Genomic DNA, 14830 nt, shown 5'->3' with positions numbered 1-14830 from the left:
GGTCAGTCAGTGGCTCCCTCACCAGAGATTGGCCCTGCTCTAGGCCATTTCTATGGCCTCACAGTTTGTTCATTAAACAACAGATAAGCTCACAAGTAAAGGCCGGTATTGCTGCATTTATCTGACTATTTGGGTGGTGGCTTCGGGCCAATTCATTGCTGGAATTTGGCATTTGGAATCAGAGATAGGGTAAGGAAAACATCCCTCTGGGCACATGTGAATGCATCATGACCCCATTAAGAAGCGTAGCTTGTCAACTGTTCATTCATTCCCTTCACCAACATTTACTGAGCACATACTAGGTACAGGCACCCACGGTGTCCTCATCAGAGGCTCCAGAGAGGAGTGAATAGTGAGGATTTGCCTTGGAGGAACTTGCGCTGTGGTGATGACGAAGGACATCCCACTGCAGAGGCAGCTTTGTTACTGCCCTTCAAAGGACTTATCACAACCAGGTAGGTGAGCCAACGCAAGGCCTCTGGGGACCTCGATGTGGTAAATCTTGGACACCAAGGCTCAGACGTGGCTATGAATCTTGCCACAAGAAAGAGGTTCAGTGGCCTCTGGCTGGTGGCCCCGGGGCTGCCCACCCCTGTTTAGGAACCTTTCAGGTTGCTTTTGGAGTTGCGGAGTCACACAGCTCTGTGTGCCAGGGAGACTCTGAAGCTTGAGGAGCAACAGCCGAAACTGCTGGTGCCCAGTCCCAGAGGTTTCAGTTTGACCCGGGGCTCAGTGAATCCTGAGGCAGAGAGGATCCACATCCTTGACTGGGGCCCCAGGGAGGCTTGGGGAGTGCACAAGGTCACAGGGCTGGTTAACCACAGAGCCTAGACTGGAACTTGGGTTCATGACCCCGAATCCCACTACTGTGATGCTGTCACTTCTGCATTTCCTCACCTCAGGTAAAAAGTCAAAATTGGGCTGAAAAATCCCACTACTAATAACCCTTTGAGGCCAGATAACATGTTGTGAAGCCGCTCAGTCACGTCTGACTCTTTGAGACCCTATGGACTGTAGCCTACAAGGTTCCTCCCTCCATGGGATTCTTCAGGCAAGAATCCCAGAGTGGGTTGCCATTTCCTTCTCAAGATAACATGTTAGATCTTTTAAAATTGAGTTGAAAAGTGAAGTGGTGGGAAACCTCTTGAACTGCTGCTATGGGAATGATGCCCAGCCTGGCCTGTTCTGCCTCTCCATGAGACAGGCTCAGCCTGCTGGTGAGAAAAAAGTATGGTTTGGATGTCAAGTGGCTCCTTACAAAAGGCTCTGAGGATGCCATGGGTCTCCAGTCTCTCGACATCAAATCCCCCCCCCCTCCACCCCCAACCCAACTTGTCTCATGGCCTGAAAAGGCCATCATCTAGAAGGCTCTTCAGGGGGTCAATGTTGATACTTTAAGACAAACTCACCTGGGGCAGGATATCAGATGCAGCCTACTGGGAAGACAATGGATTGGGTGTCTGAAGGACAAGAGGGCAGCCTCGGACGGGTGAAGGTGAAAGCTGAGGTAAAAGGGCAGTCAGTAAGCAGCTGTGGAGAAAGGAGCAGTTTCACAAGCATGCATTGGAGTCATGGGACCTCAAAGATGAGTAGGAAAGCCCCAGGCCTGCCCGACACCCAAGAGCTTTGGGTCTGTGTGTTCATGTGAAACGTGGATTTTGGTATTTACTAGAGAGGGAAACTTGCCTTTCAGGCACCATCAACTGTCTTTCCTATGTGTAAGGAAAGCTTGTGGCTGAGGTCTCCCTATGGTGCCCTAAAGGAGAGTCCAGGCCAACCACAAATCTTTATCCCACCAGATCTCCCTTGTTGGTTTCTATTATCTCTCCTCCAGAATAAGAAATTCCCAGGGGCTCACCTGAATGCCTGCTAGGAAAAATGACTTACTCACCAGTGTCATGACCCCAACGCCAGGACATGGAAATCAGATCACAGAATGTGCACACGGAAAACTTTTCCCACTTTTAAGTGACCATTGACAAGTGATCTGGCTTCTCTGGATCTCATGTGGTTGGTTCAGTTTTCAAAGGAGAGAACTGTGCTATTGTAAGATCTTGGAGTTTTGCTCCCCCCACCACAACCCCGCCTGCCATCCCAGATCTGATACTCTGTGTTTCCTCGATGTAGAAGTTCATGGGCAATTTTGCCTCCCATCTTACAGACTTGTGGTCCTCACATGATGTCCTGGTTTACAGCACCTTCCTCAGAAAATTTTCCACATACCTCCTGTATCTGAATGTAGTGCCTTGTTCAGACAGGGCCCTAAAAGTTTAACGAGAGCCTCCACAACTCTAATGACTTGGCAGTCAAAAGCAAGAGTCTCTCATGACCCACATCAAAGGGAAAGGAGGAGGGATGTTTCTACTAGGTGAGAAAAGGCTCAAGGAATGAGAGGAAGACACAGACCGCTCCTGGGAGGCTCGCAGGGCAGAACCAGTTGAACTCGGGTGACATGGGGGAGACATGAGGTAGGTTATCTGTGGTTCAGTGAGGCGTCAGAGTGTGGGTAGAGAGAGCCAAGAAATAAGGCTGACTAAGGATAATTCTGGAAGCCTTGTAGTTATGTGGAAGCAAAAAAAGTTTTTAATGGGATCGATGTAATGAAAACTGAGTTGGAAAACAATCTGGCAGCAGCGTGCAGGATGAACTGAAAGGGATGGTCTGAAGAGCAGGACGTCAGGTGACATTGGAGAATAAAAACCTGCATAGAGATGGAAATGGTTCAAACACAGGGGACAGATTTGTAGTGAGCACATGCATAGCCCTGGACACTGTTTCCCCTGTGGGACATAGTTGTATAGGATGTAGATGCAGACCCCCAGCCTTGGGGGACTTCATCTTCCAGGAGCCAAACAGAAGGGAGACAACCCTTAAGAATGAAGACTTCATTTTATTCAGCAAAGGATTTGAGGAAACATACACATCCAATTCAGAAGGATACATATAAATTTAACTGTTGTCCTTAACATCCCTTTAGATGAAACAATGATTTGTGTGTGACTGACCTTATAAACGGAGAAGGCAATGGCACCCCACTCCAGTACTCTTGCCTGGAAAATCCCATGGATGGAGGAGCCTGATAGGCTGTAGTCCATGGGGTCACTAAGAGTCGGACACGACTGAGCGACTTCCCTTTCACTTTTCACTTTCATGCATTGGAAAAGGAAATGGCAACCCACTCAAGTGTTCTTGCCTGGAGAATCCCAGGGACGGGGGAGCCTGGTGGGCTTCTGTCAATGGGGTCGCACAGAGTCGGACACGACTGAAGCGACTTAGCAGCAGCAGCAGACCTTATAAGTCACTCGTAGTTGAAGGCCTGGCGCCACAGCACGACTAGGCAAAGGCAGCTGCAGAAGGGATTTGCACACCAGGTCCAAGTGTGCAACGCCTGAAAGGCTGTGGTGCTTGACACTCAGCAAAGGCTGCAAATGGGCTGGAGTCTGGATTGGACCCATGGAGAGATGTTATGTTTGGCATCACATCTGAAAATCTGAGAGGAGTCCTGGGCTCTATAACATCTACCCATCTCCACAACTGTGTCATCCGTGTAGTCCTTGAAGTCATCAGATCTTGGGAATGCCAAGAGTGGAATGAAGGGTCCACCAGAAAACTTCAATTTGGGGAGATTTTTCCCAACAGAGGCTTTTGAAAACCACTGGATATTAGATTTTAAGGTAATGTTTTGCAAAAGTCTACAAGGAAGACATTAATTTGCATTCAACTGACCACTGAGAATACGTTTTGATCATTAATGGAGCAGAGGGTAGGGTTAAGGTCCATTTCAAAAATTAAGATATGGGTTCAAAGGTAAAGGGAAATCTTGTGTTAGAGACAAGACATTTTTAGGGAATATCTTTAGAACCTTGTGATAATGTGTTTAGACTGGGATATGGAGCAAATATTCCTAGGGGGTAGGAAAGTAAGGGTAAGGGGTAAGTAAAGAAAGATTTTGAGAATGACTGGGGAAACGATATATGAGAAAGTTGGGGTGGGAGGAGAAGTTTAGAAGGAAGTTAGTGGATTTGGTTTTAGCCATAAATGTGGAGTGATGGTGAGACATCTAAGTGCTGATGTTCACTAGGCACTTGATATTTCAGATATGGGGGTAAAGAAAGAGGACAGGGCCAAGAAGGGAACTGAGGGTGGGTACGCACACAACAGAAAGAGCTAAAGTCAGGAAAATAAATGAGTTCTCAAAAGGAGTATGAAGCCAAGGGCTAAGCTCTTAGGCTGGGAAATGCTCAGGGAGCTAGGAACAGGTACAGAGGAATTTCTTATTACAGAGGAGCAGTGGGAGAAAAGGAAAAGCCTATCAAAACAGCCATGGGCAAACAGATACAAGAAGAGATAGCCAAATGGGTCCAAAGCCATTGGAGTGAAATCAGATGAACAAAGATGGAAGGGGAAAAGGTACAGTCTAGGAGGTAGGAAGGGCATTAAAATCTCTGGGGACTGATGGGAGTGTAGGTAAAGCAGAAGCCGGAAGTTATGAGGAAATGGATTTAAGGGAAATGGTAACATGGGTTATTTGGAAGAAAAAGAAGTTAACCTGCAAAGAAGATAGGAGGCCAGAGATGTAAAAGGAAAACAAGGAGAGGCAGCCAGGAAAGAACCAGGCATGTAGCGAGAGGACACGGAAAGCGTGTTTGGGTTAAGAGTATGGGCTTTCAGCTCTCACAGATTGGTGCTCACCTCCCACTTTACCACCTGCTTTGACATGCTGAGGCCCAGTTTCCTCATCTGTAAAATGGAGGTATAATGAACTCATTCTAGAAAGTTGTTGTGGTGACTGAGCCCTAATACATGTAGAGCACTTGGTGAAACATTCCGGGTGAGAGTGAAACTGATGCTACAGATATCTGGTCTTGTCCACACTCTTCAAGGGACTCTTGACACCCACATCCAGGTTGTTTGTTTCTCTTGTAAAACAGCAATAACAGCTGTTATAACTTTTTCTAAAAATAGAAAAAATTAGTTTTTGGAGATTCATGCCTTTTGAACATTCTCCAGCTTCCATCTTCCTCTCTCTCAATTATCATAGCATCCTAGCCACGCCTCCTTGCTCATCAAAAATGCTAGCACTTAGCCATGAGCAGCCTCTCCTGGTTTCTTGTTAGATTTGGGCCAGTCCTCCCCCACCTTCTTTTTATAAGTTTATCCTCTATATTCTGTCATCAAATTTTGGTGTCCCTTAAGACACCCTTCTCAGTCTATACACTTTCCATAGCCCATAAGTCTGCTTAGACCTCTTTCCTGAATTATAAATTGTATATTGCCTCTTGGATATTCCAAACCTCAAAACTGGTCCAGGTTCAGAAAATGGCACACCACCCCTCTAGATACAAAGTGTGGAGACTTAGAAGGCATACTTAACATTTTCCTTTTTCCTCAAATCATTGTGTTTATATCATGACCACCATGCCAATTTAACCACCAAATATCTCACAAACCTGTCCACTCGTCTGTTTCCCAAGACCACGATACTGCCTTCTATTGCCTGAAAAACTATAGGAGTCTCCTCCACCCTCTCCAACACCCCTCCCCGCACTGTGTTCTTCCCACTGAAGTCAGAGATTTGTATTTTTAAAATGCAGGTATGACTTTGTTCATTCTTTGCTTAAAGCCCTTCGGTGGCTCCTCATTTCTCTTAAGACAAATTCTAACCTTTTTAATATTCCTACAAAACTTTGCACAGGTGTATGTTATCACTTCAGCTCAACCCCAGTGCACCCCACACTCCTCCTGCTCTCTGGGCCCCAGGTCCCCAGCCTTCTTCCTGTGCCTTGCTGACCCTTCTTTCTGCTTTACATCATGCTCACCCTCGCTCTGCTCCCATTGGTCCCAGGTCGCCAGTCTCATTCCAGAGCCCCTCCTTGAGATAGGACCCTCTGCAGCCATAGGTCTTCCTGTCCTCAACTGGATGTTCTCACTCACTTGGGGGAACCATTCAATAAACATCTGTAACTTCTCCAAGACTCTGTCAGTCCCTGGGGGCTGAGGTCACATCTGTCTTCCTCCTTGCAAGAGCCCCAGTAGTCAGGCTTCTATCTATGGAGACTGAGATCAGAAGGTGTGTTAGGGAAAACCAAGGTGACTGGGTTGTGGGGGCATGAAAGAGAGATGGGCCAGGTGTACTAGAGAGAATGAGGAGGGCAGGCTTGGCACCCAGCGCTCAGACCCTAGGTGGCTGTGTCTTCTCCCTGCTGGGCAGGTCACTGCCATGCTGCAAGGTAGGATCTGTTAGGGTCTGGCCAAGTTGGACAGCACTTTTGCAAGGTAAGAGCCTGCCTTCGTACCTTGCAGAGGGTCAGGGCTGTATCAGGGGATCTGGGAGGCCCTTCCAGCACTGTGGGGCCCAGAGTATATTCTGACCCCAAGACACTGGTACACCCAGCCTCTGCTGTGCCCCCAGCTGACTTTGCCCTTGCTCACACTGGGGACTCTGTACTGGTATTTCTTTATCTCGAGGTTGTAGGGCATTAAGGTGGTAGGATACCTGTGCTCCACGAAGCATGGGAGCACGGGCCTAGTTCAACAGGAGGCCAAAGTCTCTGCTTGGTACAATGTGGGATGCTTCAGTGAAGGAGACCACTCTGCAAACAAATTCCTGGAGAGCCAGGTATGTGAGATGGCTTTTGAAGGTACGTAGCCACATGTGTGTATATGTATGTTTGTGGGTGAGGGGAAACTCTTCCTGGCACAGGGACGTATAAGTAATCTCTCTGAAGTTCTAGGACCTTACTCCATTCCTGTACCATAGCTCAAAGGCCTATGTTCAACCTGTGTGGCCCACTGGAATGTTCTACTGGACAGGAAAACCAATATGCAAGGCAGGGAGAATCTTTAAGGACCTTTCCATTCAGAGGTCAGAAACGCTAACTTTTTAAAAGGGAGTTGTTCTGAATAGGCTGGGAATGAATATACATAACTGAAAGGTCCGTGAATGTAGAGACCAAATGAATCCCATACCAGGGAGCTAATGCCATGATTCAGAGCATGGGCTCTGGAAACAGACTCCACAGGTTCCAGTCCCACCTCTACAATAACTAGCTGGGTGCCCAAGGGCAAAATACTTATCCACACTTCAGTTTTCTCATTTATAAAATGGGTACCATCATACTTAGCCTACTTATTGTGAGGATGAATGACTTACTATTTGTAAAGTGCTGGGAACATTGTGTTGACACACAGCAAATGCTTTGTAAGCATTAAAAAAATTCTCATCCATTGGGTCTTTAGTGCCCTTTGAGGCATCTTTATGACATATTTTTGAGGAAGATGAGGAATCAGGCTTCTTTGCCCCTGCAAACATTTAGACATACAGGCAGTGCTAACATTGTGCAGTAGTGCAGGACAGTAAAATGACCATTCAAGCTGAAACCATGCAAGATAATCCTAAAAATTGCTCGGTTCAGTTCAGTTGCTCAGTCGTGTCCAACTCTTTGCGACCCCATGAATCGCAGCACGCCAGGCCTCCCGTCCATCACTACCTCCCGGAGTTCACTCAGACTCACGTCCATTGAGTCAGTGATGCCATCCAGCCATCTCATCCTCTGTCGTCCCCTTCTCCTCCTGCCCCCAAGCCCTCCCAGCATCAGAGTCTTTTCCAATGAGTCAACTCTTTGCATGAGGTGCCCAAAGTACTGGAGTTTCAGCTTTAGCATCATTCCTTCCAAAGAAATCCCAGGGCTGATCTCCTTCAGAATGGACTGGTTGGATCTCCTTGCAGTCCAAGGGATTCTCAAGAGTCTTCTCCAACACCACAGTTCAAAAGCATCAATTCTTTGGCACTCAGCCTTCTTCACAGTCCAACTCTCATATCCATACATGACCACAGGAAAAACCATAGCCTTGACTAGACAGACCTTTGTTGGCAAAGTAATGTCTCTGCTTTTGAATATGCTATCTAGGTTGGACATAACTTTCCTTCCAAGGAGTAAGCGTCTTTTAATTTCATGGCTGCAATCACCATCTGCAGTGATTTTGGAGCCCACCAAAATAAAGTCTGACACTGTTTCCACTGTTTCCCTATCTATTTGCCATGAAGTGCTGGGACCAGATGCCATGATCTTCGTTTTCTGAATGTTGAGCTTTAAGCCAACTTTTTCACTCTCCTCTTTCACTTTCATCAAGAGGCTCTTTAGTTCCTCTTCACTTTCTGCCATAAGGGTGGTGTCATCTGCATATCTGAGGTTATTGATATTTCTCCTGGCAATCTTGATTCCAGCTTGTGCTTCTTTCAGCCCAGCGTTTCTCATGATGTACTCTGCATAGAAGTTAAATAAGCAGGGTGACAATATACAGCCTTGACGTACTCCTTTTCCTATTTGGAACCAGTCTGTTGTTTCATGTCCAGTCCTAACTGTTGCTTCCTGACCTGCATATAGGTTTCTCAAGAGGCAGGTCAGGTGGTCTGGTATTCCTATCTCTTGAAGAATTTTCCACAGTTTATTGTGATCCACACAGTCAAAGGCTTTGGCATAGTCAGTAAAGCAGAAATAGATGTTTTTCTGGAACTCTCTTGCTTTTTCGATGATCCAGCGGATGTTGGCAATTTGATCTCTGGTTCCTCTGCCTTTTCTAAAACCAGCTTGAACATATGGAAGTTCATGGTTCACGTATTGCTGAAGCCCGGCTTGGAGAATTTTGAGCATTACTTTACTAGAGTGTGAGATGAGTGCAATTGTGTGGTAGTTTGAGCATTCTTTGGCATTGCCTTTCTTTGGGATTGGAATGAAAGCTGACCTTTTCCAGTCCTGTGGTCACTGCTGAGTTTTCCAAATTTGCTGGCATATTGAGGGCAGCACTTTCACAGCATCATCTTTCAGGATTTGAAATAGCTCAACTGAAATTCCATCACCTCCACTAGCTTTGTTCGTAGTGATGCTTTCTAAGGCCCACTTGACTTCACATTCCAGGATGTCTGGCTCTAGGTCAGTGATCACACCATCGTGAATATCTGGGTCATGAAGATCTTTTTTGTACAGTTCTTCTGTGTATTCTTGCCACCTCTTCTTAATATCTTCTGCTTCTGTTAGGTCCATATCATTTCTGTCCTTTATCAAGCCCATCTTTGCATGAAATGTTCCCTTGGTATCTCTAATTTTCTTGAAGAGATCTCTAGTCTTTCCCAGTCTTTCCCATTCTGTTGTTTTCCTCTATTTCTTTGCATTGATCGCTGAGGAAGGCTTTCTTATCTCTCCTTGTATTCTTTGGAACTCTGCATTCAGATGCTTATATCTTTCCTTTTCTCCTTTGCTTTTTGCTTCTCTTCTTTTCACAGCTATTTGTAAGGCCTCCCCAGACAGCCATTTTGCTTTTTTGCATTTCTTTTCCACGGGGACGGTCTTGATCCCTGTCTCCTGTACAATGTCATGAACCTCCATCCATAGTTCATCAGGCACTCTAAAAATTGTACTGTGATCTATAAAAATTTTCTTGAAACATGAAAAACTCTATTACTATAGTTGTTAAGTGTATATGGAAGTGTAAAAAAAAATAAAACCAATATTTTAATACATTGTAATATAAACATTCGAAACATCGCAATTCTTAAAGTGTTTTTTTCTTTGTAAAAAATATTTAGCAAGAGTATGTCAGCAGTCCCTGCTGTCTTCTTTTTGTAGAACTGGAACATTTTTTTCTATGCCTTGCTGAAAAAAAGCCGTAATATTCCTCCTTTATAAATTTGCATCAGCTTCCAATATCTTAAACTTTGTGCTCCCAATATTGTAATATCTCTCTGAGAGTTTCTTAAATGAGAAATTTTTGCTCTCAGCACTTCCTCTGCAACATCATTCTCCTTCACTTTCTTCACTTATGCTTTTAACACTGGTTTCAGGTTTCATCAATGTAGACAGAAACCCTGAGGGTCTTGACTGTCAGGAAGTCACAAGGAGCTTACTCAGAATGAGCTTTACTTACTCAGTAAAATTTCAGTCTGGAAACTGAGTACCTAAAAACTCAATCTGTTCAAAGGAACTGCTCACTAACAAAGGAACCAAATGATAATAGACACAAGGCTGACTTTTCAGTCTCAATTTACATATATTTTTTAAAAAGGAAAAAAACTACCCAACATATGTGCAAGAAGTTTTAGTGCCTTGCACTTAGCTGTTAATGATTACTTAAATAGTAGAATAATAGGATGAATCAATAGCGTGAATCAGGCAACTGAATGAATTCAACTATGTCATGAAATTTCTGTTCTTGCCAGAAATGTGTCCTTGATTGCATATCTAAGATCTCATATAGATAAGGGGAGAAAAGTAATTATATATACTTCAGGAATCTGATGAAAATTATGGCTTCTTTCCCCCATAAAAGAGCAGATATAACATTTTATTCAGTATTTCAAGGAGTTTGCATAACCCCTGATATCCACTTAAAAACTTCATTAAGAATCTAGAACTTTATCGCTAGGTAAAACTCAGCCAGTTGGATCATAAAGAAGGCTGAGCGCCAAAGAACTGACATTTTTGAACTGTGGTGCTGGAGAAGACTCTTGAGAGTCTCTTGGACAGCAAGAAGATCAAACCAATCAATCCTAAAGGAAATCAATCCTGAATACTCATTAGAAGGACTGATGCTGAAGCTGAAGCTCCAGTACTTTGGCCACCTGTTGCGAAGAGCTGACTCATTGGAAAAGACCCTGATGTTGGGAAAGATTGAAGGCAGGAGGAGCAGGGGACAACAGAGGATGAGATGGTTGGATGGCGTCACTGACTCAATGGACATGAGTCTGAGCAAACTCTGGGAGATAGTGAAGGACAGGGAAGCCTGGCATGCTGCAGTTCATGAGGTCACAGAGTCAGACATAACAACTGAACAACAAAAACCCAGCCAAAGTCTGTTTCAAGAGCACTGCAAGTCTTGGAAACTCAGAACACTTTTCAAGGAGTAGTCACCTGGGACCAGGAACTGAATGGAATGGTTGCTCATTCTTCATTACATAAGACTATTCAATATAAGTCTCTTCAACAAACTACAATCCTTGAAACTCTCTTCTGAGAGTATAGGTATTAGAAATCCTTATTGAAAAGAAAGACTCAACACTACATTGTTGAAAAACACTGCAGAGAGGAGTGGCCAAGATGGCAGAGTAGGAAGACCTTGTGCTCACCTCCTTCTGTGGGCAGTCCAAAATTTTGATTATTTACAGAGCAACTATCCATGAAAGTGATTTGAAGTCTAGTAGAAAAGATCTATAGCTCAAGATTTAAAGAAGGAACTATAATATGGGTAGGAGGAGCATATATATAGTAAAGTCAAGACCCATACCTCCAGGTAGGTGAATCCACCAACAGGAGGATAATTACAATTGCAGATATGGCCTCCAATAAATGAGGGGTCCAGCCTCACATAGAACTCCTCAGTCTGGGAGTTCTACACTGGGAAGATGAGCCTCCAGAACATTTGGCTCTGAAGGCTAGTAGGGCTTGCTTTTGGGCTTCCCAGGTGGTACTAGTAGTAAAGAACCTGCCTGACAATGCAGGACACTTAAGAGATGTGGGTTTGATCCCTGGTTAGGAAGATCCCCTGGAGGAGAACATGGCAACCCACTCCAGTATTCTTGCCTGGAGAATCCTGTGGACAGAGGAGCCTGGTGGGCTACAGTCCATAGAGTCACAAAGAGTTGGAAATGACTGAAGCAGCAGCAGAAGCAGGGCTTGCTTTCAGAAGCCCCAGAGGATTGTGGGAAATAGAGACTCCACTCTTAAAAAGTGTACACAAAACCTCACGTGCTCTAGGGTCAAGGGCAGAAGCAGTCATTCAAAAGCTAGCAGGCCCACTGGTGGATCTTAGAGATGCTCCTGCAGAATCAGTAGGCAACTGAACCTCAATTTGAGGATGACACTAGCAGCAGCCATTTGGGGGTGTGGATCCCACCACAAGGATATTGTTGCTGGTAAGCACCATTTTGGAATCCTCCATCTAGCTTATTAGTGTCAGGACCTGGCTCATCCCCACCAGCCCATTGATACCAGTCCTGGAAACTCCCACGTCAGGTGACTAGGCTAGATGGGGACACATTCCAGCCTACCAGCAGGCCTGTTTATATACAAACCCCTGAGCCTCTAGACACCCTGGAACATGGCCCCCCAACCAGGGGACCAACATTAGCCCTGGACCCAGTTTCACTCATCAGGGAGAAACCAGCCCTGGGATCTCCTGGGCCCCAGCCCTGCCCACCTACAGGCCAGCATCAACTCTGGGACCCCTGAAGCCCTACAGGCAAAGACCCCGAAGACCAGATCTGCCCACCACTGAGCTGGAAGTAACCTCAAGACCTGACTTCACCCTCCAATGGGTGGACAACAGCCCTAGGACCCCCTGGGCCATGGTTTTACCCACAGGCCGACGGACAGAGCTCTGGGACCACCAAGGACCTGCAGCTGGCTGTGTCACAATCCAGTGAACTCACCAGTGTGCCAGCACCAGAAATGGGAACCCCTAGGCCTACAGCCAGAGAACCCATGACCTGACTCTGCCCATCAGTGGACTGGCAGTAGTGCCAGCACCTGCCCTTATTGGTGGTTGGGCACCAGCCCAGGGCCCACCCACCAGCAGGCAAAACAACCAACCCAGGATCACAGTAGCCCCAGAGCCAGCTATGTCAAGACCCAACCTACCCACCAGGAGATTGGCACCACCCAGGAATGCCCTGGGCTCTGGCCCTGGCTAACAGCAGGTCTACAGCAGATCCAGGACACCTTGGGAGGACACCCTGGGAGGACATCCTGGGAGGACAACTCTCAGCCAGCCAAGTCAGGATTTGACTATCTATCAGATCTAGACCCTTAAATCTATTTCTCACCTAAATACATAAAGAGAAATATTAACAGACATAAAGAGAGAAATTGACAGTAATACAAAAATCGTAGCGGACTTTAACACCCCTCTTACATCAAAGGACAGACCATCTAGACAGAAAATGGATAAGGAAATATTGGCTTTAAATGACATATTACACCAGAATAAATTAATAGATGTATAGAATGGTCTATCGAAAAGTGATGCATGTGCATGTAAATCATTCTCCAGGATAGATCACATCCTATGCTACAAAACAAATCTCAGTAAATTTAAGAAGACTGAAATAAAATCATGCATCTTTTCCAGCTACAAAGTTATGAGCCTAGAACCCAACTACAAAAATGCATAGAAGCTAAACAATATACTAAACAGCCAATGGATCACTACAGAAATCAAAGAGGAAATTTAAATATCTGGAGACAAATGAAAATGAAAGCAAATCATAAAGGTAAGAGCAGAAATGAAAGAGAAACTTAAAAAGAAAAGATCAGTGAAACTAAGCGCTAGTTCTTTGAAAAGATAAGATTGGAAAACATTTAGCCATACATCAAGGAAAAAAAAGAGGACCCAAATCAATAAAACCATAAAAAGTTACAACTGACACCACAGAAATACATAGGATCATAAAAGATTACTACCAGTTATATGCCTATAAGGTAGACAATCTAGAGGAAAATGACAAATTCTTAGAAGTCTACAACCTCTCAAGACTGAATCAATAAGAAATAGAAAATATAAACAGACCAATTACTAGCTATGAAATTGAATCACTAATACAAAAACAAAAACCTCCCAACTAAAGTCCAGGACCAGATGGCTTCATAGGTGAATCCTACCAAACACAAGATAATCTAACAGTCTTTTCAAACTATTCCAAAACTTTTCAGAGGAAGAAATACTTCCAAACTAATTCTACAAGGCCAGCATCACCCTGATACCAAAACCAGATAAAGATAACACACAAAAAGAATATTACAGACCAATATCACTGATGAACATAGATGCAAAAATCTTCAACAAAATATTGGAAAGCCAAACTTGACAATACATTAAAAGGATCATACATCATAAATAAGTGGGATTTATACCAGGGATGCAAAGATGGTTTCATATCTGCAAATCAGTCTATGTGATTCACCACATTACCAAACTGAAGAATAAAAATCATAAGATCATCTCAATAGATGCAGAAAATCTTTTGACAAAATACGATATCCATCTTTGATTAAAAAAAAAAACTCTCAACAAAGTGAGAATAGAGGGAACATAACACACTAAAGCCATATATAACAAGCCCACAATTAACATCATACTCAATGTTGAAAAGCCGAAATATTCTTTAAGTTCAGGAGCAAGGATGCCCACTCTTACCACTTTTATTCAACATAGTTTTGGAAGTCCTAGCCACAGCCAACAGAGAAGGAAAAGATACAAATGGAATCTACATTAGAATGGAAGAAGTAAGACTGTCACTGTTTGCTAATGACTTGATAATACACATAGAAAATCCTAAAGACACACCCAGAAAATTTACTAGAACTCATCAGTGAATTCAATGAAGTTGCAGGAGACAAAATTAACATGCAGAAATCTTTCTATACATTAATATTTATTAATATTAATATTTAATAATATTGCATTTTTATACAATAAAAGGCACACTACTAGAGAAAATTTAAAAAATAATCCCATTCACAATAACATCAAAAAGAATAAAGTACCTTGGAATAAATCTAATCAAGGAGGTAAAAGACCTATACTTGGAAAACTATAAAGACACTGATGAAAGAAATTGAAGATGACACAAACAGATGGAACGATATACTGTTCTCATGGACTGGAAGAACTAATATTGTTAAATGATCGTACTACCCAAGGCAATCTACAGATTCAATAAAATACCTATCAAAAGATAACATTCTTGAAAGAACTAAACGAGTAATTCTAAAATTTGTATGGAAACAAAAAAGACCCCCATTAGCCAAGACTATCATAAGAAAGAAGAACAGGAGGT

At 43.9% G+C, this 14830-nt stretch overlaps 1 protein-coding gene across 1 annotated transcript in view; it reads left to right on the top strand.

Moving 5' to 3' along the window:
• Positions 1-317: 317 nt before the first annotated feature.
• CYP19A1 (cytochrome P450 family 19 subfamily A member 1) overlaps positions 318-14830 on the top strand; it is a 51410-nt gene continuing 36897 nt past the window's right edge. Inside the window, exon 1 of the mRNA XM_086320926.1 lies at positions 318-455. The gene's annotated coding sequence lies outside the window, so the exon portion shown is untranslated. The remainder of the gene's footprint in view (positions 456-14830) is intronic.

This window comes from Bos grunniens, chromosome 10, assembly GCF_055505025.1.
Source record: "Bos grunniens cultivar Pamir isolate PY7600 chromosome 10, Bosgru_T2T1.0, whole genome shotgun sequence".
Taxonomy (NCBI): domain Eukaryota; kingdom Metazoa; phylum Chordata; class Mammalia; order Artiodactyla; family Bovidae; genus Bos; species Bos grunniens.
Note: the sequence above shows the minus strand (reverse complement) of the source record. Positions and strands in the feature narration are given on the sequence as shown.